Source organism: Protopterus annectens, chromosome 6.part0 (assembly GCF_019279795.1).
Source record: "Protopterus annectens isolate FY-2018-M chromosome 6.part0, PAN1.0, whole genome shotgun sequence".
Lineage (NCBI taxonomy): Eukaryota > Metazoa > Chordata > Ceratodontiformes > Protopteridae > Protopterus > Protopterus annectens.
Window position 1 is genome coordinate 1,341,891,645 of NC_056737.1, and position 25,717 is coordinate 1,341,917,361.

The following is a 25,717-nucleotide window of genomic DNA, read 5'->3' on the forward strand; positions in this document are numbered from 1 at the left end:
CATTAATATATGAAACAGTAGTTCTCCAAGCCATGCCAGTTGCACAAGTGCAATCATCATCAGTAAGTCTAGATTTACTTCTAACAATGGTAAGCAAATCATCCAACTTTTGGCATGAGGAACACAGATTACCAGTGTTATCAGATGTTACCTTTAAATATGCATAGCATTTATGCCACTGTACAAGATATGTGTGCATTAGCAAATCATTATTTGCATGCTCATTTAAGGAATCCATATGCAGCTACAAACAAATAAAATGCTGTAAAAGAAAAGAATAATCAAAATCAGTTACCACAGAATTCAAAGAGAACTTAAATCAGCTTCTATGACAAAAGAATCACACAAGCAATATACAACTAAATATTAAAGTAAATACACTAAAGTTGTTCTGACCCTACAACTTCTGCAAGCCAGACAAATTAATTGCAGTTGCACTTCTTTTTAACAGTAAAGTTCAATAAATCACAAACCAAGGTAGGATTGTTTAGATATGCTAAGGATGTTCCTCTCTGCTGTCTGTGTGAATTTATAGCTGTTTAAGCCCCTTGGGGTTTCTAGAGCTTGCCTGTCTAAAACCTATCCCTTTTTAAGAACCAACGGTGAAATTAAAGGTAAAACAACAAAATAGGAAAAAAGTAAATCTTGTTAACATGGTCTCCCTTCCTACCTACAAACAGTGAAAAACAGTTTGTGTCTTTCGGCTTTTCCCAGTTAGGGGTCGCCACAGTGGAACTCGGGTCTGCTAATGATTGACAGTAGATTTTTACATACTGGCTTGCCGGGCCTAACGCACAACCTTCAACGAAGGAACGCCCATTCATGCATGTCGCTAACAAAAAATATAAATTCAAATAAAACTTCTCTTACCAGTCAACTCCACAGTAAATCACAAACCAAGGTAGGCTTGTTTAGAAATTCTCAGGATTTCAATTTGACGTATGTCTGCCTCCAGTGCTGTTTTGAAACTTACACTAGTGTTGTGTCCACAGGCATTTGACCACAAACTTGCTAATTTTTACTTCCCTGCAGTACCTCCACTGCCAGGTGCAAGCCATATTTGGCTACAAGTTCCCTAGAGCACTGTTGCTGGCATGGTTAACAGGTATTCACAACCATGGATGAATTACTGGGGAAAATACATACAATAATAGGTGACGACTAAGAAAAGGCTGATGCAGCTGCAACGACAGCTGATTCAGTTGATTATATTCACCAACATAGATGAAACCCCCAAAACTGTTTCATCTGTGAAGAAACTAGTCAGAAAAGATGACCTAGAATATATTTAATAGCATTAGAGTGATACTTACCGCAAACAATTAAAATCAAGCACACTAGACACGAATCATGTTATCTTAGCTGGCAAGAGAGTCACTGAAAACAGATATGGACATGGAACAGACTGATAGCATGAGATATGATAAAATGAAGAGGGAACTGCTTACCATGGCAGGTATAAACCCTGATGTATAAGCAATACAATTTCATATCTGGTATTTTATGTAAATAAACCACTAAAAACAGAAATGCAGGACTTAAATCATGCTCTATAGCTTTGGTTTGAACCTGATAGCAACTGCAAATCAAAAATATTAGACATTTTAGCATTCAATGGTTTTAAAAGAGCTTTGCCAAGTAAAATAAGAAAATAAGTACTGCAAAGTGAGCCAAAGGACTATGGTAAGCTAGAAATTTTAATATATCTCTTACTAGTTAGTGACACAATGCATAAAAATGAACTGTCTGCTTCTAGAACCAACACAACAGTAAGACATCTACCTTTCTTTGTGAAAAGAAAACAAGCTAGTAATGTCTTAATTTGTTACAAATGTTGGGAAGATGTCACATTGCAAGATTTGCATACTTAACATGTGTGTGTTCCATCATCTGTGATAATTGAGTCTGTGCTGTGCTATTATGTTACTACCAGGCAAGTAAAATGTACTATATTTTAGATGGAAGGGAGGATCAATTTGAAAGCATGATCACCCTTGTCAAGTTTAGCAAAGTGTGCAACCATAAACTTAGTAATGATCAAAAGTGGAGGCAATTTGCATTCATGCTGACAAAAAAGACTCTCCCCATACACATGTAGAAATTCAAACAGTTTGAGGAAAACAGTTGCATTATGTTCATGTATATCCCAATTTATCCCATAATGTAATTTTATGTAATGACACAACTCATTTTAAAACACTGTGGAATGTGGGCAAAGACACAGACAAGTTGATACACCTGTTCAGTATAAGAATCATAGGGACAGCTAGAGATCACCACTCATGCATAGATTCAGAATTAAAATCAAGAAAATATAATTGGCATAGAAACTACAAAAACAACCGGAATTTAGTGATCATTATAAAGTAAACTGGATTCTGCCTGTTGTTAGAAGCTTTTCCCAAGGATTTAGAAACAGAAAAACAAAACTGTAAGACTGTAGGACATAAAGAGAAACTGACAGGAAATTCTGACATAAAAATCACTACAAGAAAGAAGTCACCACAGAGGCTTACAAGAAGTGTTAGCACAGAAACTAAGAAAGCATACAGAAATAATGAGGTCTACCTGATAACACCGACACGCCAAAACACCAACAACGAAATAACTGACACAACAAAACCGAAAGTTCAAAAACATGAAACTTCACATGCCCGACAAACCACAATCCCGACAATCAACAAAACAAATACCTTTCCCAAAAAACACAAACACAACACAACCTTACAAACCTACACTAAACCTTACATACACAACTATCTATGCACTAACCTTAACCCAAACCCTAACCCTAAGGTCCGTCACTATCGCACACTTACCTTACCCGCACCCTAATCCTAACTCACTTAATCCACCCCTAACCCTTAAGTCTGTCACTATCGCACACTTACCTTACCCGCACACTAACCCTAACTCACTTAACCTACCCCTAAACCTAAAGTCCGTCACTATCACACACTTACCTTACCCACACCCTGACCCTAACATCCATCCCTATCACACACTTACCTTAACATGTCGGTGTTCTCAGCATCGGGATTCTCAACTTTCGGTCTTCTCTGTTGTCTATCTTCTGGTGTCGGTGTTCTCGTTGTTGGCATTGTGGACTTTCGGCGTTTTCAGGTAGACCCAAATAATGATACCTCAGTGTGGACCCAGAAGAGGAAGGCAGAGATCTAAGACTATTTATTTTAATGCAAAGTACAGAAAATGATTGAAGGTGGACCCTAAGCAGCTGAAAACTGTGAACCAAGAGAAAAATAAAATCTAATGATGCATTTTACTCTGAGATGCCCTTTGCAGTGAAAAAAACAGCACTAGGAAGGAAAAGGAAATGAGACGGTGGTATCCACCCAAACTAAGGTAACTGAAGAGCACCCTAAAAGAAAAGAGAGCACTCGAGAGGTTTGTGGTAATAGAAAGTAAAGCAGAAGATAATTTCTGTTTAGAAGTACCTTTCGTAGGGGAAGGCGTACAAGTAACTGCAGTACCAGTGATTTTTAGGCTAGAAGCTACACCTTTCTTCTCAAAGCATGTTACTAAAAATAATCCTGAATGAAGTGGCTTAGACATAAATCCCACATAAACTTTAAAAAGGCACAATGGGAAGCTGATTCTTTTAGTAAAGCAAGAGAGCACCAAACTATACTTGTAGGATAAAATAGTAAACAGAATGTTCCAATGACTTCTTACCTCAGGTTTGAGCTGAAAGGATGAAGTCATACATAAAGTAAAGTAAAGAATTCTGCACCAGTTACTACTGCAAAAATCTTAAAGGACATTATTCAAAGAACTCCGACAGGCTAGTAATTGTAGCAGAATGATTATTAGGTAGTGGTCATTGATCACTTTGTTCAGTCCTTGGTCAGTAACAGTTTCAAAAATATTATTTGTAAGTTGACCAAATTAAATGCTGTTGAAGTCATTGAGGGTGACTTACGATTCTGGCAGACTTTTGTTTAGTTGTGCGTAAATGAGGTTGTAAACGGTAGTCTAACATGGGATGGAAAGTAATCAACAGATATATGTGTTTGTTTATTGATGAATCACCTTGGGGTATATCAGCAGTCATGCCCTTTGAATCGTGGTCATTAACAGTTTAGCACTTGTGTAATAGACTGATGTTAAAATTGGTCCTAAGAATGAGGTACCTATTTTAACATTCAAAAGTAATGATGCTCAGGGAAAAAAAAGTATTTCTGAGGTGAATTGTTTCACCCATGATTCTGTAATAGCATCTACATCAAGTACATGAGTAGATATTCAGGAATCTGCTAGGTACAATTTGTTGTCTGCATTTCTTTTGCCCATAGGGCATCAGCTAAAGCTTTACTAAAAAGGCTCACCCAGACTATACAACAGTTTGCTGTGAGGGAAAGGTTAGTTTGCTTTTTATTTTTTGTATTTTCTATTACTTTATTCCCTTTTTCTATTTTGCATACTGTGATTTGTTTTCTTTACACTATGTTTTACTTGTATTCTGCTTTTAACTGCATATTAAAACTTGAAAAGAGATCACAGCTCTGCCTCTTGTGAGTCAGACAGAAATTAGAAGAGGTCATTTAAGGAGTCACACATAAGTTAGAATGGGTCAGTTAAGGTTAATCATCTGTGAACTGAGAGGGTGGAGCTAGGAAGTAAACATTCTATTTAAGGGGTAAAATAAAACATTTCAGAGCTTTACTGGAAAAAAATTGCCCAGATTATGTGACATTTTGCTGTGAGGGAAAGGTTAGTTTGCTTTTTATTTCTCACATTTTGTATTACTTTATTGCCTTTTACTATTTTGTATACTGTGATTAGTTTTTTTTTACACTGTGTTTACTTGTATTCTGCTTTTAACTGCATATTAAAAGTTGAAAAGAGACCACAGTTCTGTCTCTTATGTTAATTTAACCATCAATCATATTTCCTCTATGCTTTTACTGGCTGTTGTGCATAAGCACATAATTATCATTTTGTGAAATACTCCCCTTCAACTATTTAAATTTATTGGCCATCCTATTGTATTCTATAGTACCAGAATACAAAAGTGCCCACCCCCTTTCAGTCTATCTTGCTCTTTTGAAAATAGTGGCTCTCCACTAAAACTTAACTTTTTAGACAAGTTACCCACTTTCATATCTAATTGCTTAGTGCACATTACAGTGTTTAGGATAAACCATTTTTTTCATCTTACCTTTAAGGATCTATTGCAAGACCACCAGTTATTGGAGAGCCCACATTCTGCCTCTCAGTAGTCATCTTGGGATTAGTGCTTCTGTTTTCTCCTGATGAGAGAAGGAGTACAGTGACATCATTTCCTGGAGCCTGCTGATCACCAGAGAGCCTAATAACTGCTTTATAGGTAAGAGCTTGGAATCCGTGCTTATATTCTGATCCTGGTGAGCGTAGGAGCAGAGTGCATTGATTCCTGACTCTTTCTGGTTGGAGAATGAGTGGCTATGCTTAATGTACCTGACTGGTCTGGTTGGTATTCGAGGCATCTAACAGAAAAAGGCTACAAGCCTACAGACCCCTGCATCATCTGGGACAAGACTATGGATCAGCAAACAGGCTGTGGCCTGATTCTCTTCTTGGGATTGCTGCTAACATTTTGCTTCAGGTGAGAGAAGAAGCAAAGGTGTATTGTATCCCAACAGAGTGAAGCTGTGGTGAGACCAGCATTAGTAGTATCCAGGCAGTAGCCAATCATATGACTCCTCTTTTCATCATTCTTGACATACTAATTCTTTGTTTTCATTAAATACTGCTTGATTTCTTTCTAACATCAGAATATTTGCCTAAATAAATCATCCTTAAATTTTCAGGGTCTACGTACTAGTTTCCCCTCAAATGTTTGGCAATGCTTTGTATTGATTCAGACACCTCGAGTGACATTTTTCCTGTAAAAGAACAATTGAAATTTCTCCAATATCTAGTTGCACACAGGACAAATAGTTTGCAGTGACAAGAACTGTCCACATAGTTGTAAACTGGATAATCCTGACAGTGATTGATATTCTCATTCCAACAGTCTAATCAATAAAAAAGGGTCTGTTGCCATGGATATGAACTTTCCTACTGTTTCTGTTATTGGCTTGGTGGATATGGGCATCCTGAGGCAGTGTAAAAATTGCCTTATGTTTACTGACACCCAGTTAATTCTCAAATGAACTGATACGGCATGTCAGAGATGCACTGACACAATGTCACTAAAGGCAAAGCTCTCACATAAAAACTACTCCTAATGTCAATAAGGTTGTCAGTAGTACACATGCTGCACCCATCATGCACAATTTAAAGCAGACATATAGACCCGCACATACTGACATGTAACCTTCCAAAACCACAAAGACCTCCTAGACAAAGTACAGATAAGAAATACCCTCAGCAGTCCCAAATGCACTCTTTCAAAACAACACCCACATCAACACATAGAGCTACATCTCATGGAGCCTCTACTGCTAAGCCCACAAGACAAGTCACCACACAATCCAATATTCTAGTCATTAGAGACTACGTTGTGAGACACATTGATGTCCCTCTCACCAGGATGAGTAAGGAGAAAGTTATGGTCAGTGCTTATCAGGGGCTAGGATCTGCCACATTACACATGCACGTGTTATTGGATCACAATTACCAATATGACTCAGCCATAGTTCATGTGGGAGTAAATGCCTGAGACATACCTCCCTAGACTAAATGAAGATAGCCATCATAGAGCTTTTGGAATATGTGTCTCAGACTGGTATGAGCCTAGCATTGAGCAGCATTTTACCTTCTCCAAGGATGATGCCACAGTACAAACAAAAGATGATTGACTTTAATAATTGGCTTAGTTTCTGGTGTCATTCTAAGGGGGTGCAATATTTGTCAACATGGAAGGAGATGATCAACAGACTATGCTGCTTTGCCAGGTATGGTCTGCACCTCTCCCCTCTAGACTTTCGAATATGCCTTTTTTAGGCAATGCCAAACTGAAAGTAGTTCCGACATCACAAATCAAAACCAAGAAAATCTAAAGGTATCACTGCTCAGTGCTAGGAGCCTAAACAAAAAACTCCACTCCCTGGAAGCTCTCTTCACCCTAGTGAATGCTGATGTCTGTGCAGTCTCAGAGACATGGTTTAAAGCTGTGGACAGCACACCAACAGTGCAAGGTTATAATGTCTTCCACACATTTAGATGAGCTACTTCACAGGCAGGGACTAAAGGTGGAGCTGTCTCTATTTACATTAAAAATAAATATACTTCAAGGCTGGTCAAATAGGGCACTGCATTTGAGCTGCTCTATGTTCAAATCACCATAGGTAAAATCCAATACACTTCCTTGCAAGATATAGGTCCCCCTCTATGACCCAGGAAACCCATAACTTAGTAGAAACACTAAGCATCCAAACCAATGCCATATTCATGGGTAACTTTTATTACCCCACTATTAACTGGGAATCCTATACGACATCAACCATGCATGCACAGAGATTCCTGGATTTTGTAAACACAAATTCCCTGGACCAAATATTCAATACACCAACCAGGTGTGCAACCATACTGGATTTGGTCCTCACTAATATGGGAGAGGGCTGCACACCCCCTACTATAATGCCTTCTCTGGTAAGGTGAAACCACAAAATGGTCTCCTTTGAAATAAAAATAAAACCTGGACTCCCAGCTAAACCTGGGATATTCAGGAACTATTCTAAGGCTAACCACCTGCTATTAAGTGAGAACCTAGCAAAATCTCAAGCCCCTATAAACTCTGAGAAGACTTCTGCTTATGCAGAACTGTTCACAAAAACCCTGTACAAGCATGTTAAGAGCTGTATAGAGGCAGCTGTACCCACCAGGAAGAAGTACAGAACTAACTAAAAAAAACAAGCCACCCTGGTGGAATCACAAAATCAATTGGATGTATAACAGGAGGAAGAAAATCATGACAAAAATTAGGAGGTGCAGCACCCAGCAGGATAAAAGCACTCTCATTAAACTAAACAAACAACTTAGACAATAAATAAAGTCTAGCAAGGCCAAATTTGAGGTATGTTTGGCCTCCCAGGCCAAGGACAACTACAAAGCATTCTTTAGCTATATCTGCAACCTCAAAGGCAATACATAATTGTGTGCAGAGCTCATTGTAAATGGAGCCTCCTATACTGAGCCAGAAGATATAGCAAACTTCCTGGCTGATAAATTCAGCTCCAACTTTACTCCCTTATCCCCCTCAACCTTCCCTCAAGAAATATCATGAAATATAACTCTCCCCATTAACACTAGGGAACAGGTCCTTAATGATCTCTCTAAGACCAAGAACACTGCATCAATGGGCTCAAACAATATCCCAGGATGCCTTCTAAATAACATGAAACATGACCTATCAGGGCCTCTGGAATTGCTATTTAACTGTAGTCTCCAAACAGGCTTTGTGCCTCATGAATGGAGAAATGCAACAGTCATCCCTCTGCACAAAGGTGGGCCATCTACAGACCGTGGAAACTACAGACCTACAAGTCTAACTAGTCTTATATGTAAAGCCATAGAAAGAATTATCATGGAGATGATCAGATATATAATAAACCTCCAGACATTGGACCCAACTCAGTTTGGCTTCATAAAGGGCAGATCATGCCTACTCAACCTGGTGGACATCTTTGAGGAGGTCACCAAAGTAATGGATTAGAGCAAAATTGTTCACACTGACTAAGGCATTTGACACAATACCTCACTCAGGCATTGTTGACAAACTCAAGGGGTTAGGGACAAACCCGTATGTCACCTAGTGGATAGCTAAGTGGCTCACATACAGGACCATGGAAGTTATAATTGGGGAGTCCACCTCTACAAAGAGGCCAGTCACAAGTGTAGTCCCTCAGGGATCAGTTCTTGGACCCCTTCTTTTTGGCATTTACTTGTCAGAAGTCAAGGCCAATGTCAGTCATCTCTGGCTTACTAAATTTGCAGATGATTGCAAATTAGGAGTTGTCATTGAATCTCACACTGACACAGATGTTCTCCAGGAGGGAATGACACAGACAAACAACTGGTGTCAGAGTCATGGACTAAAACTAAATGCCAAGAAATGCATAATAGTATCCTTTGGGAAGTCATCCATCCCTGGTAAGTATCATATTTACAACACACCCTTTAGAGCTGACCCAGTAGTCAAGGACTTAGGAACACACATAGATAGTAATCTAGCCTTTGATTATCACATGTCTACAGTGGTGAGGAAATCATTCTATGTTGCGCAACTTATAAACAAAGGTATGGCATCTACGTCCAAAGAAGTCATTGTTCCAATGTCTTCAGCATTCATCAGACCTATCACAGAGTACAATGCCTCCTTTGGTATGTACCTATCCAGGCATATCCAATAAATGGAATGTCCATAGAGGTTCCTCACTATAAGAATATAGGGCATAAGTAATTTGTCCTATGCAGACTGCCTCAAGGCCCTACCCCTGTATTCTGTCTCCTACAGGCTTTTGAGGGGAGATCTGTGCCTTGCATACAGGGCATTGTCAGACCCCACTCTGATGGATCTCCAGCATATCTGCAAAACAAACAGTACCAGAATTACCCATTCTAAAGACTTAAACCTTGCCTGTGATATAAATAGGACCTGCTGGAGAGATAGGTATGTATCACACAGACTACCCCCGTCTATGGACAGGCTCCCCATCCATGTGAAGCAGAGTCCTTCCCTAATCCAATTCAAGTGTAACTTGGACAATTGGATGGGAAACTTAAAATTCATCCCTGGTTTGGCACCTATGTCTATGATGTAAACAGGTAACCTGTAAATGGTTCATTTCCCAGGCCCATTCTTGCACTTATCAAGGGTATCAGAACTCGTCAGAGATTTGGGATGCATGGCTAGGCTTAAAATTTCCCTTGTGGTTGTTAGCCTAGTAAACACCTATGAACCTATATGGTACTTATTTACATAGTAGCATGGAAATATGATGTGAGAAGTCAATGGTTTGGTGCTAGGTTGAGTTCTATATTCTCACGCGAAAGTAGTAGGACTCCATATAGTAGGATAGCTAGATATTTGGGCCATCCTTCTTGGTGAAGGCCCTTCGGCACCCTTGTAGGAAGAGAGTGCTATCTGGGTCCCATCTAATTGGGGGTGATTGGACTAGAGTTCAGAGAGAGTATCCTTATTGGCTAGTTTGAGTTAAAATGGTTATTTCTTGCTTTATTTAAGCCTTGCGTTTGAGCTTGTTTGTGTGTAGTACACAATCATTCACTGACACTTAGCAGTGGTTACCACTGGTAGTTATAGACGTAAATATATTGCTGGTTAAATTTTCCCATAGGACTTTCCTTGTGGTCCTCCAGAGGATTTTCGTGGCCCTGCTCTAATGTCAGGTGGAACACTAAGTCTAGCCTCAGAAGTACCAACACACCTCTCACCCACTAGCCATTCCTAAGTGTGACCTCTTTTCCTGACCATATAAATTTACCTAACACTATGGATGGACAATTTCCCACAGTTTCTTCAGCCAGCTTGGTCGACATGGGCATCCTGAGGCAGTGTAGCAACTGCCTCATGTTCACCAACAACCCTCTACTCCTAGTCCACACAAACTCAACATGTGAGAGGTGCAACTATATTAAGAACCTTGAATCCATGTTCTCTAATACACTAGTCAGTACATATGTCAATGATCAGGTTGTCAGCATGCACACCATACATCCTACTCCACCCAAACATATATCACACATGCCTACATATGCAGAGATCCTCACCGGAAACATATTTAAACAGCAGAGACCTCCCAAACACAAACACAAGCATCCTACACATAATACTTCCTCTACAGAACACAATGCACATTATAGCTCATGCACCAGTATCTCACCTGTGAAGCCCTTAAAGCAAAGCACAAAACCAAACATATTAATCATAGGTGTCGTGAGACATGCAGATGTCCCTCTCACCGGGCTGGATAAGGAAAAGGTCACAGTCAGCTGTCTGTCAGGTGCTAGAATCTGCCATATCATACATGCACTCAAGTCTCTCAACAACAGGTACTGTTATGACTCCATCATAGCCCATGTTGGTGTGAATGACTTGAGACATACCTCTCTGGACTATATGAAGAAAGAAATGACTGAGTTCTCAGAGTATGTGTCTTAGGCAGGTATGTCCCTAGTCTTAAGCAGCAATCTACCTTCACTACAAACAGAAAATGATTGACTTCAATAATTGGGTTAATTTCTGGTGTCATTCTAAGGAGATACAGTATCTGTCAGCCTGGGATGACAAGATCGACAGGCCTTGAAACTTTGCCAGAGATGGTCTTCATCCGTCATCCCTGGGATTTCAGCTACTAGCTAAGGCTCTTGCCACCCTCATAGTGCCTTTTGTAGGCAGTGTCTCAAGGACAAAATTCCCAATGTAAAAACTCCACCTAAAAACAACCTCAAGGTTATGTTGCTAAATGCTAGGAGTCTTAACATGAAACTGTACTCACTGGAAGCAGTCCTTACCTTGGAAGATGCAGACATTTGTGCAGTAGCAGAGACCTGGTTCAAGGCTTTGGAAAACTATATGAGGCAGTGAATCAATATTCATTACAGATAAATACACCTCCAGATTGGTTAATCAGTATGATTCCCTGGAGATACTTCAGGTGCAATTAACTGTTAGTAAGACACCTATTCAACTCATTGCCAGGACAGGAAAGGGGTCCTCCCCGGGGATCTTGTTCAACTTGGTCAATAATCCTAAAACAAAAATTGTGGTCAGGCTGTTCATGCACATGCTTAGCTAACGCATTCTCCATTTTTTGTTTTTTAATACTGTATATGTGCTCATATACCCTTTCCATACTGTAGATTTACTGAGGTGGGGACAACATTTAACATCAGTGGAAAAAGGTACTCTTGTAATAAAAGGTTTAACTGTTGCTCCAAAGTGTGGTTTACTTAGCTATCTGTAAACAATGTCCTTGTTTTTACGTCAGTAAAACTGACCAAAAGTTGAAGGAAAGGGCACACGAATGAAGTGTTTATGTGCCAACTGAATTATATTATTAGTCTGTATTCTTAATTTTTCTATGATGTGTAAAAGCTTTTATGATATTTGTTTGTTAGCCTTGTTGTTTGTTATTGTTTTTATAGTAATGATTTAGGATATGATTTAGTAGTCATGTGACTTACCTGTTACAGGTTCCCGAACAATGTTCAATCGGGTACCTCCTATCACAATAAGCTTTGTGAAATCTTTGATAGAGCTGGTCTAGAGGTTTTAAATGTTATGATAGCTGAATATGAGGCGAAGGCTGATATTCTATTGAAGGAGCTGAATGTTCTAAACAACTCTCTGGTTAACGATAGCAATTTTTTGAGTGTTAAAATCAACTATGATAATGTTTTTAATGAAGTGGACCAGCTTTGTGTTAAGATTCTCAATTGTAAGATACATAAATTAGAGAGGGACCTTATTGAATACAGGGAGGGAACAGCTTATCCACTCCCTGGTAAGACACGTTGGGATAACAAACAGGTTCAGGAAATGAACAATCAGGCCAGCACATTTGGTAATCAATCCAAGATACCTGCTCAACCACTCCATAGGATTGAGAGGCTAGCCGAGAAAGGGAGAAAGAATTCCTTCCAGGATTTTCAGCAGCCCCCCGACAGAGTAGGGGGGAGGGGGATTGAGACATTACCAACAGGGATGGAACAACAGGTACAAATGAAAGAGGGTAATAATGTGGCTGTCAGAAACCCTTTAGAAGACCTTTGCCATGTGTGTGGTGATAATTATTCCATTATTAAAAAAGATAATTTTGTCATCTATAACTACACCGAGAAGGAGGTAAATCAGGATGTTTTTGGATTATTTACCCAAGGTTTCCAATTTGTACCTTTGCGTTCCTTTAACCTGGCTAACGCCCTTGTTGATTTGAAACTTTTTGTAAGACGTTTAAATCTTGCATTTCATTTTAAGGGGCAGCCATTTGTCAACAATGAACTTTCTAGAGCTAGCACGTTTAATCCCCCCACACACCCTTCTATTAGAGTTATTGAGGAGTTGGTTGAGAAGGATCTTAGGACCTTATATACACAGGGAACACACACACCTCCCATTAATCTGAATGTAGAAGAGGTGCGGTTAGTCAACCACCCGAAGAATAAAAATATTAGGGTTATGAAGCCCGACGAAGGGGGTGGCATTGTCCTTATGTACAGTTCTGATTATGATACCTATCTTTATGGGATGTTACAGGATACGGAACAATATGAGATAGTCTCCAGGAATGAGATACATCTTGCTATTTCTAAAATTAAGTTTTTGCTAAATGACCATTTGCTGCAAGGGGCCATTAATGAAAGATTATTCAACTACCTGCAAGTGAACAAACCTAAAACTGCAGTAATCTTTGGGATCCCAAAAAATACACAAAGGGTTGGATCCGCTGAAGTTTAGGCCTATTGTTTCTGGAGCGGGAAGTATAACGGAGCTTCTTGGAAAATTTATTGATTATGTAGCAAAGATTCATGGGACTTTCTCAAAAGTATCCAACCCACTCTATTTCAGCCCAATCTTTTAATGATTGCTATTGACATAGTAGAGTTATCCCCTAGCATTCCTCACTCCATCGGTTTGGAATGGTTTAATGATGTATTGGTTACAGAGGCTGATTTAGGGAATAGGGTCACCAATTTGCTAGTGGAGTTCATGGAAATAGTGTTAGAGAACAATTTCATATATTTTAATGGGTAACTCTACAGGCAAAAGAAGGGGCTAGCTATGGGCTCCTCCTGCACCTCTCTTTATGCCAATGTGGTGTTGCACAGGTGGGAACAGGAATTCATTTTTTCAACAACTTGGGTCCATTACATAACACATTACAGGTGATATTTGGATGATATCTGTATTTTATGGAATGGGACCCTGAATCAGTTTTTTTGATTTCTTTAATTATCTTAATTCCACTACCCACTTTCTATCTTTCACCTACAATGTTAGTGAAAGTGAGTTACGCTATCTTGATGTTACCCTTTTTAAAGATAACCCCAATCATACTTTCCAGTCCAAGCTCTATAGGAAACCAACCTTTTCCAACTCTTATCTCCAATTTGAGAGCGGACATCCATTCCATCAGAAGAAAGGCATAATTAAGGGGCAATTCATCTGGGCCTCTAGGATGTGTAGTATTCTTGTTGACTTTTTGGACGAGATTGAACTTTTGAAATCTTTATTTATTGAAAGAGGTTATCCTATTTCATTAGTGACTACTTTGGCTCAGGAAGTTATAGACAACAGGGATAGTAGATATCCCCCTCTGATAGGTAGTGGGGTTCCTCAAGTGAATGAGGACAAAACTGAGGAACGTGTAGAACAGCACAGTTGTTTTATCTACACCTATTCCCTTAGCTCCTTGGACATTGAAAATGTAGTACGGAGACACTGGGCAGTTCTTACTCTTCACGAGGAGCTGAAAAAATTGGTTCAATTACGCCCTAATTTTGTAAGAAAAAAGAGATGTTAATCTTAAAGAACTGTTTGAAAAAAAAAATACCCCAAGACCAACACTGGGTATTTCCAGGATAGGCACTTTCAAATGTGGTGCTTGTAAACAGTGTAACGCCATCATTAATGATTCGACTCTTTACATTCCATCGAGGAAATTTCTTTTTAATTCTAGTTGCTATTCGAACTGTGGAACAAAAGGGGTAGTTTATTTAGGTGTATGTACATCTTGCTCCAGTTTTGACTGAGAGACCCCTTAGAAGGAGAATTTATGAACATCTTTATGACATTTCTAAAGAAAGAGAATCTGAAAAGTCATGCTCCTTTAAACTGCTGAAATATCTTTATAAATGGTATATAAAGTGCTATGAGGTGCCTGCAGATGCTTGCCTACTGTAAATAGGTTCATAGGTTCATACTAGGCTATCTGCCCGAGGGCATTTACAAGCCTAGCCCATCGTTTTGTGGCTTACGCCACCCCTTAAGTATGGGGAACTATACCCATTATTTTGCTGTGCCTCTGTCGAGCAGTGACACTGAGGTAATCCCTGGGGTATATTTGCGATCTCCCATCCATTGGTCAAGACTTCTCTTGAACAAGGCCAGCGAGGTGCTCTGCCTCACATATACCGGGATTTTGTTCCACAGCATAGGGAGTCTTTGGGTGATGAATCTATCCCTCCAGCACGTCCTATTAATAGCCGTGTCGAGGTTTAAGTCTCCCGCCCTTGTGGCTCTGGTGGATCTAGATTTTTGAGGTGAAGCATATTCATCAAATCTGGGTTTGACATGGCCTTGTATGTTAGGCAAAGGTCACCTCTGAGCAAGCGGTGGCGACTGAATAGAGCTGGAGTTCTTTCAGTCGGGCAGCATAGGACAGATTTTGAGACCCTTTATCCTTTTGGTGAGGAACTTTGTGGCCTCTCCAGCTGCTGCAAGTGTCGGGTCAGATACATTCCGAATGGGGCATTGTACTCAATCACTGGTCTGATGAGTGATGAGTAAAGGGAGACCATGACCTCCTAGATCTAGATGAGAATCCCTTCATGATAAGGTGGGCAATGTAGAAGGTCTTCCTAACTACTTTAGCTACATGGGTGTCGAATGACAGACTACAATCAACCTGGGTCCCCAAGTCCCTGATAACTTCTTCTGTGCTCAGTGGATTGCCACCTATTTGGTAGCTGGGGTAACCTTGTTTTTCCCGAAGGGTATGACTATGCATTTTGGCATTTAACTTTAGGCCATGGCTCTGGCACCAGTTATCTGTTTCTGAGAGACCCTTCTGGAAGGATATCTGTGTCAGATGTGTTTTCTACTATGGCTCCCAGTTTGCAATCATCTGCAAACTTTGTCAGCCATAACCCTCCTGTGTTTGCTTGTACTTGGAAAAGTAGATGCCAAACAAGAGTGGGCCCAGGACTGAGCCCTGTGGGACCCCACTTGTGACAGGCTTTGAGTCTGACATGGCGCCAGCAACTCTGACCCTGTGGGTTCTGTCACTCAGCCAGTTTGCAACCCATCTTGTGATGTATGGGTTAACATTTAAGCTGCTGAGTTTTCAATGATACCCGAGTGAGGTATTGTATCAAGGCCTTCCAGATCCAGGTAGGCTGTATGGACTGCCTTTCCCTCATCAATGGCTTTGGTGACTGTTTCAAAAAGTCAACCAAGTTTAAAAGGCATGATCTGCCTTTGACAAAACCAAACTGGGTTGGATCCAAGGTCTGCAAATTCCCTATGTCTTTATTTATGAGGTCCATTATGATCCTCTCCATGGCTTTGCAGATAAGGCTTGTCAAGCTAATAGGCCGGTAATTTCCAGGGTCGGTGGAGGCACCGCCTTTGTGAAGTGGGACCACAGTTGCAGTGCGCCACCCCTGGGTACATATCCAGAGGTAAGACTTTGATTAAATAGCTGTCCTAGTTGTGGGTTTAATTCCTCATTGAGTTCGTGGAGCACACAGCCGGGGACACCATCGGGTCCCATGGATGCAGTGTTTTTTGCTTTGGAGAGAGCAGTTTTAACTTGGGCGTTGGAAATGTTTGGCGGGCTGCAATCGCTTGGTCTAGATATCTCTCCTTTTGGGGAGAAGTTCGCACTGAACCTGTCAGCCAGTATGTTGGCAATGTCTGTAGGATCAGTAATCTTCACATCATTTTGGACTAGTTCTGAGCATATCTGGGAGTTTCCTCCCAGGTTTCTAACATAGCTAAAGAATGCCTTATGATTGTCTTTTGAGTCTTTAGCTATTTTTCTCTCAAAATTTGCTTTGGATGATTTTATGAGAGCTCTCAGTTTTCTACTTATAGTGATCAAGGGTGTCTTACCTTTTAAGGATTTTGCTCTATCTTGTAGTAGCTTCCTCCTTTTGTTGTAGAGTTTGTTTATGGCTGGGGTCCACCAGAGTGGACGCTTGCCTTTGGTACAGAGAGTCTTTGTTTTGCTTGGGATTGCCTTATCCATGCAGTCCTGCAGGTGCTGGTAGAAGGCATTTGTGAGTGATTCAGCGGCTTGAGTACTGTTTTCCACTGCTCGGGGCCTTAAAGGAGACCACACTAGTCTTTAGAAGTGTGAAGTCGGCTTTGAGAAGTTTTTACTGTGGTCTTTTTATTTCAGGTGGGGGTGGGATGAGGACCTCCAGATAGATTAGTTTGTGATCTGATCTCACCAGTGAGGGGTATACTTCGGTGTTGAACATTGTGCTCCCATGTTCGTGATGATGAGATCAAGTATGTTATCTCCTCTTGTGGGGATGGTGACTAGTTGTTCCATGGCATTTGAGTTTATGAATTCCAGGAACTTTTGGGCTAGGGTGTTTGGGCTTGAGTAGTGTTCCCAGTCTATATTAGGGTAATTGAAGTCACCTAGTATGATGGTGTTTGGTGATACATTTATCCCCTCTAGTGTTTTCAGGAAGGCCATGTGAGGTTCCTGAGTTTGTGAGGGTGGCCTGTAACATGCTACAATTTGCAGAGCAGTCCTGCCTATGGTTAATTGCACCTGGATGGTCTCCGATGCATCGTGCGTTGCCACCAGTCTTGAGGTGTGGGTGTCCTTGATGAATATGGATACCCCCCCTCCTTTCTTGGTATTGTCCGGATTTTGGGGTCTAAACGCATGATATGAGGTAAAACCTGATAGTGCTGGGGTGCTCTCAGGAGCCTTGAACCAGGTTTCTGTCACAGCACAGACATCGATGTTCTCCATCTTGAGAAGGGCCTCGAGTGCGTGCATTTTGAGATTTAGACTTCTGGCATTGAGCAGCATTACCCTTAGTTTTTTTCCTTTTTTGTGTTCTAGGGTGGTAGGTTTAGAATTTGAGCCTTGCCTAAAAAAGGCACTATGGGGGTGGCAAGAGCCTTTGCCAATATCCGGAATCCCAGGGGTGACAGGTGCAAGCCGTCCCTTGCGAAGCAGCGTGGCTTGTCCAGCATGCCCTTGACTACAGCAAACAACAATGAACACTGTTTTTCCTCCTTCAACTGACATTTAGCTATTGAAGGGGGCTTCAAAGCAGAAACAATACTGCCATACAAAAGCAGAACCCATGGAAGTGGAGAGCTGGAAGCATATAATTCCCTAAAGCAGCAGGTTAGGTTGGCACACTGTGCTGTTAACTGCATTATCATATTTTGAAACATGGCTTTACAGGACTTTATTTCAAACAAATAAAATACTAGTACAAAGCTAGATCCTTTAGTTCCTTAAACTGTATAGCAATTGCTTTAATCAGCTTAGCTATCAAAAAGTTAGAAGCAGGTTTGGCAGACTGACTAAATAACATTATTTCAGAAATAATTTTTCCATTTTAGTATGGGTTAATTTTTGGTAGACCAGCTACAGACTTCTTTTAAGTAATTATTAATTGCTAATCACAACTTTTAATATTTTTGGTTTGCTCTCTCTTTATTTACATCTCTAAATTGTTTGCTAGAGTTCATAATTTTTTATTTAAAGTTTTCAAAATATTCTGTTTCCCTGTTTAGTTGTGTAAGCAGCGTTGGCATCATTTAAGGAATTCTTCAACATGGTTATGAATCAATAATTCTTCAAAATTCATTCATATATGAGCATTCCTCGAAAAGGGTCCATATCCCTTAATTTATTTAATTTATATACTGAACTTGAGTTTTACTCTGAATAATAGTACACTTATTTATCGGAGAAGTTTCTGTTTTTCTGAGAAGTTTACTTCTTACCATCCTGAGTCAGGTATTCTTTGTATCCTTTTAGAAACTGATTACATAGGTAAGGTTCAAAGTACAAATTAAATTTACATAAATCTGTTTTCTTTCTTATTAACGATAATCATTCAGATATCAAAATCTGTCCACTTATTAAACTAGTCACCATGCTAAAATCGTTTAGCAAAAAAAATTATTTATTTGAAGTTTGTTAATTGGGATAATGGCATCCTTTTAGCCACTACCCACAGTTACACAACACATACACATATATATAAATTAGCAAAGCTTTGAAATTAATAAAGTCAGATAGAACAGAGAACGAATAAGGCTAAAATAGCAGTGAAGACATAATATCATAATAGCATGATAACATATTAATAGATGTGAAAAGAATTGGAAATATACATACTGTTAAGAAAATATACTTGCATAAGCTGTTGGTACACATGAATGTGAAACTGAACATCAGTTCATAGAATGAAATGAGCAATTTAAAGCAACATACTCTAAATAGCTTATTTAAAACATATACATTCATTTACATTCATTAGGTGCACATTTAAGTTTTATTTAAATATATATATTGAATGAAAATACATTTACATGACCTGGGAAATGGAATGTATTGAAAGATGAAAAACAATGATGACACTGTTTATGTTTTTCATGGTATCCATTCTCAAAATGATTTTCCCAAAATATTTTTCTAAATTATTTATTTTAGCCATTTCCCAAATCTTTCTTCAGAGCAATCCACAAAGATTACTCAAACTTTAAGGTTTCCTAAATCTATCAATTTTTCCTATCATAAACTTAGTCCTTTGAAATGCAACACAGAACTCAACATTCCTGAGCTGTTTAAGTTTTTTTCTAAGACTTTGAAGATGAGTTACAATTCACCTTTAATGTTTGACTTCAATAATTGGTTATTCTGCTGGATTTGCATTTAGTATAATATTTACAATATTAAAATACTTCTGTATCTTCTTTACAATTTCTATTTAAAGACAATTTTCTCAGGATGAAGTTACCTTCAGCTCTGCAGGACCTGGTGACTATATTTCAGGATTTGATTTCTACACTAAACTTGATATTTTAGTTTACATCAGTCAATGGCCCATAACATCAATATTCCCATAAACAGTTCACTAATAAACTCTTATCATTTTCTTCTGTTATGAATTATAACAATTTTACAAGTTTTATAATCTTTCACATTTTTTGATCATCAGTTCTGTTTCATCCTTAGTCTTCCCGCTGACTATGCTGCAATGTTTACTATAGTACATACAATATATGTACAATACAGGTAAATGTCCCAAAATATCCTAGTTCTGGCCACCTCTTAGTTATTCATAAGCAAAATATAAGGGCTAAAAATTACTATGGGAATAAAATGTTAGGCTTCATAAGATCATCACAGATCAGTGTTAGCAAGTATCTATGAATGCATGAACTCAATCTAAGTCAGCACTCTCTTATACTTGTTTTTATAATTCGAGGCAGATTTATGATTTTTTGAATAACTCAATGGAGTCATATCCAGTACGTAATGCATACAAGATGTATATGAGTTAATTTACCAGTGATGACACCACAGGCAGTAGTCACCATAGAGCATGATAAACAAAGTCCCAACCATACCCCAGCAAGCTATAGGTTACCCTGTATGTTCCTAGAATCCCATAGCTTATACCTAAACCTACTGGTGGCACACTCACCATGAAACTAAATATCCTATTCATGGGAGACTTTAACTATCCCTGTAAAGACTGGGAAAAATACACTGTCTCATACTCACAGACACAATGATTCGTGGACTTTATTAACACAAATATCCGTGACTAGATAGTACACTCACCCACAAGAGGTTCAAACATACTGGACATGGTACTCACCAGCATGGGAGAGAGCTGCATTTCCCCGTTGCTCCTGTATTACATCCTTACTGGTGAGGTCAGACCACAAAGCTGCCTCCTTTGAAAAAAATCAACTTGGTAACCCTAGCAAACCATGTAACTGTTAGGAACTATTCCAAAGCAAACTACATCCTATTAAGTAATAGTTTGTCAAAATGCAATACCCCTCCCAACTCAGAGTTCACAGCAATTTATGTGGAGTTGTTCACACAGACCCTGTACAACCACATAAATAGCTGTATAGAGGCTGCTGTACCTACTAAAAGTGGGCCCAAAACAAACTCTAAAAACAAATCACACTGGTGGAATCTTAACCTTAATAGGTAATATAACAAAAGAAATTAACTAAACAGGAGAATAAGAGGACTAATTAAGGCCAAGGCCAATTATTAGGTCAAGATAGCCTCACAGGCTAAAGACAAGCACAAGGCCTTCTACAGCTGTGTCTGAAACTTCAAAGGCAGCACAAATCAGTGTGCTGAACTGGTGCTTAATGGCGCCACCTTCACTGAGCAGAGTGACATAACGAATTTGCTAGCTGACAAATTCAGCTCATATTTCACCTCCTCCCACTCCCCCAAGGCTTCCCTCCATGAAATTCCTACTAACATAACACCGCAACTATTAAAAAGGAGCAGGTTCTGGTGGCACTTGCTAAGGCCAAAAACACAGCCTCAGTGGACCTTGACAATATCCTAGGATGCGTCCTAAATAGCTTGAAATATGAGCTTGTTAATTTTAACTTGCTAATACAGTTTGAACTGCAGTGGTGGTGCTGCGGTAGCATTGTCACCTCACAGTAAGACGTTGTCCTGCTCGATTCTCAGTTAGAGCGTCTTCTGTATGGAGACATGTGTGAATGGGTGTACCTTCGTTGAAGGTTGTGCGTCAGGGCTGGCAACTTGGCATGTAAAAATCTACTGCCGATCATTAGCGGACCGGAGTTCCACTGTGGCAACCCCTAACCGGGAAAAGCCGAAAGACACAACAACAACAACATTAAAAAGAAAATAAATAAAAAATCCAAAGGAGCTATCAGGATCACTTGAGTCAAAACAGGCTTTGTACCATGAGAATGGAGGACAGCAATGGTTATCCCACTTCAGAAGAGTAGGCCATCAACTGACCCCAGAAACTACAAACCTATTAGTCTGAGTAGTCTAATATGCAAAACCATGGAATGAATTATCATGAAACTTATCAACAAAGACTTAAGCAACCTTTAGACGTTGGACCCAACCCAGTTTGGCTTTGTCAAGGGAAGGTCATACCTACTAAAGCTAGTGGACTTTCTTGAAAAGGGCATCAAGTTAATGGATGAGGGGCAACAGTGCATACCACTTATCTGGATGTAGTTAAGGCATTTGATACAATACCCCAGTTAGGTATAGTTGACAAACTCACTGAACTGGACATAACTCCCTACATAACTTGAGGATTTTCAGCTGGCTCACAAACAGGACCCAGGAAGTCAGGACTGGTGATACCACCTACACTAACAGACCAGCCACAGGTTGTATACCTCAGGGTTACTTGCTGGGACCACTCCTATTTTGCATCTATTTCTCAACAATAAAGGCTAAAGTCAAGGGTCTTTGGATGCCCAAGTTCACAGATGACCACAAATTGGGAGCTATCACAGACTACCCCATGATGCAAACATCTTACAAGAGGGTCTAACATAAGCCAAATGACTGGTGCCAAAGTCATAGACTAAAACTCAATGCCAAGAAATGCAGTATAGTGCCTTTTGGGAAAACTACCACCCAGGCTAATTACTCCATCGATAAGACACCCCTAAGATTTGACATAGTAGTTAGGGATCTGAGAATATATGTAAACAGCAATCTGGTCTTTGACCAAAATTAGGATCCGGGTAGTAAGAAAATCATTTTATGTTGCCCAGCGTATATGTAAGAGCATGGTGTCCAGGTCCAAGGAAGTCATAATGCCACTTTATTTGGCCCTTAGCAGACCCATCATTGAGTATAATGCCCTCTTTGGATCTGCAGTGAAACACAGTGTAAAACTTTCACAGAATGCTTGTACCAAAACAGAGACAGAAAAAGCTGGGTAGTCAAATGAATGCACTTAAAGCAAAGAACAGTAATAAGTATTATGCATGACAATGGGAAGGAAATACAGAGTTTTGAACCTCTTCTGATTGTTTGAAGCAGAGAGTACAAATGAAGACCAACTGTAAGTGGCACATTTCTGTAAGCGAAAAAAGCTAAGAAAAAAGACAAAGTGATGATAAATTTTGTTTTGGTAAACCCTGCATAATGGGAGAGCATCATAGGGAAGGAAAGTAAAATTAGAGTATGGTAGCCACTCACACTCAGGTAAAGGAGGTAGATGTTTATAGGTGTTGTTTGAAGCAGAATATACAGACGTCGCTACAGTGCCAGCATTTTTGGAGGAAGAAATATACCTTCTACCTTGAGGCATGCTGGTGAAGAAAGTAACCATGACTTAGTGGACTTACAGTTAAGCCACACAAACTTTAAAAAGGCACAATGTGATACTTAATGTATGGCAAGAGAGAACCTAAACAAGGTTGCATAAGCATATGGTGAACAAGACATTCCTACACATATTTTGAATTAAAAGATTACCTTTTATATAGAGTAAGTAAAGGAAGGGCCAGTTGCTATAGTCAAAAGCTTACAGGACTAGTAAAGAAGCTAGTCCATAGGCACATGTTACATCACCGGGGGATAGACAAAACTAATGCAAAAGCACTAGCCAGATTTTACTAGTAATTTATAATAGAATAGATATTCTTATTCAGAATGTAAGAGACCTGCACCCCATCCTGGATTTAAATGTCCCTTGATCTAAATGCCTATTGTATAAGTACTATTAATACATAATACCCTGAATAATAATAATAATAATAATAATAATAATAATATAATAATAGACAGATAATAATAGACAGAGACAACTCCTAAATGCTTTATCCCATGCATGGATCCCCTCAAATTATCTATTGTATGATCCCACTTATTTCATTAGGGGTAATGTATAATTATTGACCAGTGGATGGGTAAGGTCAGTCAATGGGATGGGATAGATTATTTCAAGCACAAAAAGAGAAACTGGCTACACTTAAAATGGCCCACAAGAGCAGCTAGCCTGGTACTTACCTATGAACCTATATTGCTATAGACATCATGGCACCATTAGTAAAATTCACCAGCGGGTACCAGTAAATAGTAGTAGTAATGGATTATGGTACTAAATCTACAGATTCAGTGGTATAAAGATAAACTAATGCTAAGGCTATCACCATGGAAGTGGTACTGTTTTCCAGAGTTGGTATCCTTAAAGAAATACTTACTGACCAAGGCATTCCCTTCATAGCAAAGGTATTGCATCAGTTATGTCAGTGCTTTAAAGTCGAACAGTTGGCGACATATGTTTATATGTAAATGTACCATGATTTAGTAGAGATGAAATACTAAAATCCATGTTAAAGAGAGTTATTTTATAGATGGCAAAAACTGAAACCATTTATTGCACTGTTTATTGTTTGCCATCAAAATGGAGTCACAGGCATTAACTTTTGTACAGCAGACATCTCAAGGAAACTTTGGAAGAAGAGAAAACTCCAGTTAAAAGTGTGATAGAACAGATTCCTATTACAAGAACAAAATTTCACTACTTCGAACTTGTAATACGAAGCCTCACTTCTGCGAAAGTTCACTTTAACGAAAGTGAACTTTTGCATAAGTTCACTTCACCGAAAACACCACAGCACAGTGGAGGACATAAAAAGTAAGCTATGTCCTCCACTATGGTGCGATAGTCATGGACCTTAGGGTTAGGGCATGGGTTAGGGTAAGAGGATAGCTAGTAAAGCTGTCCCCTTACCCTAACCCATGCCCTAACCCTAAGGTTCGTGACTATCACACCATAGTGGAGGACATTGCTATGTCCTTCACTGTGCTGCAGTCATCACGGACCTTAGGGTTAGGGCACGGGGTCATGGTAAGGGGATAGTCCTATGGGCTATCCCCTTACTATGACCCCGTGCCCTAAACTGAATGTCTGTGAGTACTGCACGGAAGATCAGTACAACATCTGTTCGTTGTACTGAACTTCTCGTAAGTGCACTTTCGATTAAGTGCACTTTCGCTGCAGTGAGCATTCCATGCACTATTTCGAATTAGTGAAAGTTCAATCTAGTGTATGGAATCCAGTAGAACACACTCTTCTGCATGATTAAAGTCAGTTATGTCTACAGTAAAAGTGCACATGCAGGGAACCCAGGGGATGCAAGAAAGGATTCATAATAAGAAGGTGTAATTTAGAGAATTTAACTGAGGAGAGAAGGCATTAGTGATAGTGCCTTACACAGAAGACAACCTTCTGGCAATAGGTGTTTCAGGTGATTGAAAGAAGGAATACAGTGAATGCTATGGTTAGACAGCCAGAAAATAAGACAAAACAAATCTATCACATGAATATAGTGATGCCATAGAAGGAAGTACAGAATTATGAAGGGAGCTTGCAAACTTAAGTTTATGCAAGAGACACCAGGGAATCTTTACCAGAATAAAGTGATTTGAATCCTTATGAAGATTACAAAAAAACTTTTTAGAATGAAATGAGTTTCAGAATGCCTGGGGTGAGTAAACTGATAGAACATAGCATAGAGACAATGCCTGAAGTGAAGGTTAGATTAACACCTTATAGAAGAGTTACAGAAATATTAAGAAAATCGGTTAAAAAATTGTCAAGCTATTAACGATAGAAAAAAATCACAAAGTGAATGAAGAAGCTAAGTAGTACTAGTTCTTAAACCCAATAGAAGTTCCATATTCTGTAACAAGTTTGTAAAACGGAATAGCATTTCACAGTTTGATAACTATTGCATACCCAGAATTAATGAGTTGACAAAGCACCTAGAGTGGACCAGATACTTATTTAGACTTGATAAAGGGATACAGCAGATACCACTTACTATGTCTATCAAAGAAAATACCACTTTGTAACTCCAGATGATGTACTTCAGTACACAGTGTTACTATGTGGTCTTCATGGAGCCCTAGACAACTTTCAGGTGCTGATGGATAAATTACTGAATCCCCACTAACAATATGCGGCTATATACTTAGATGACATGAACATT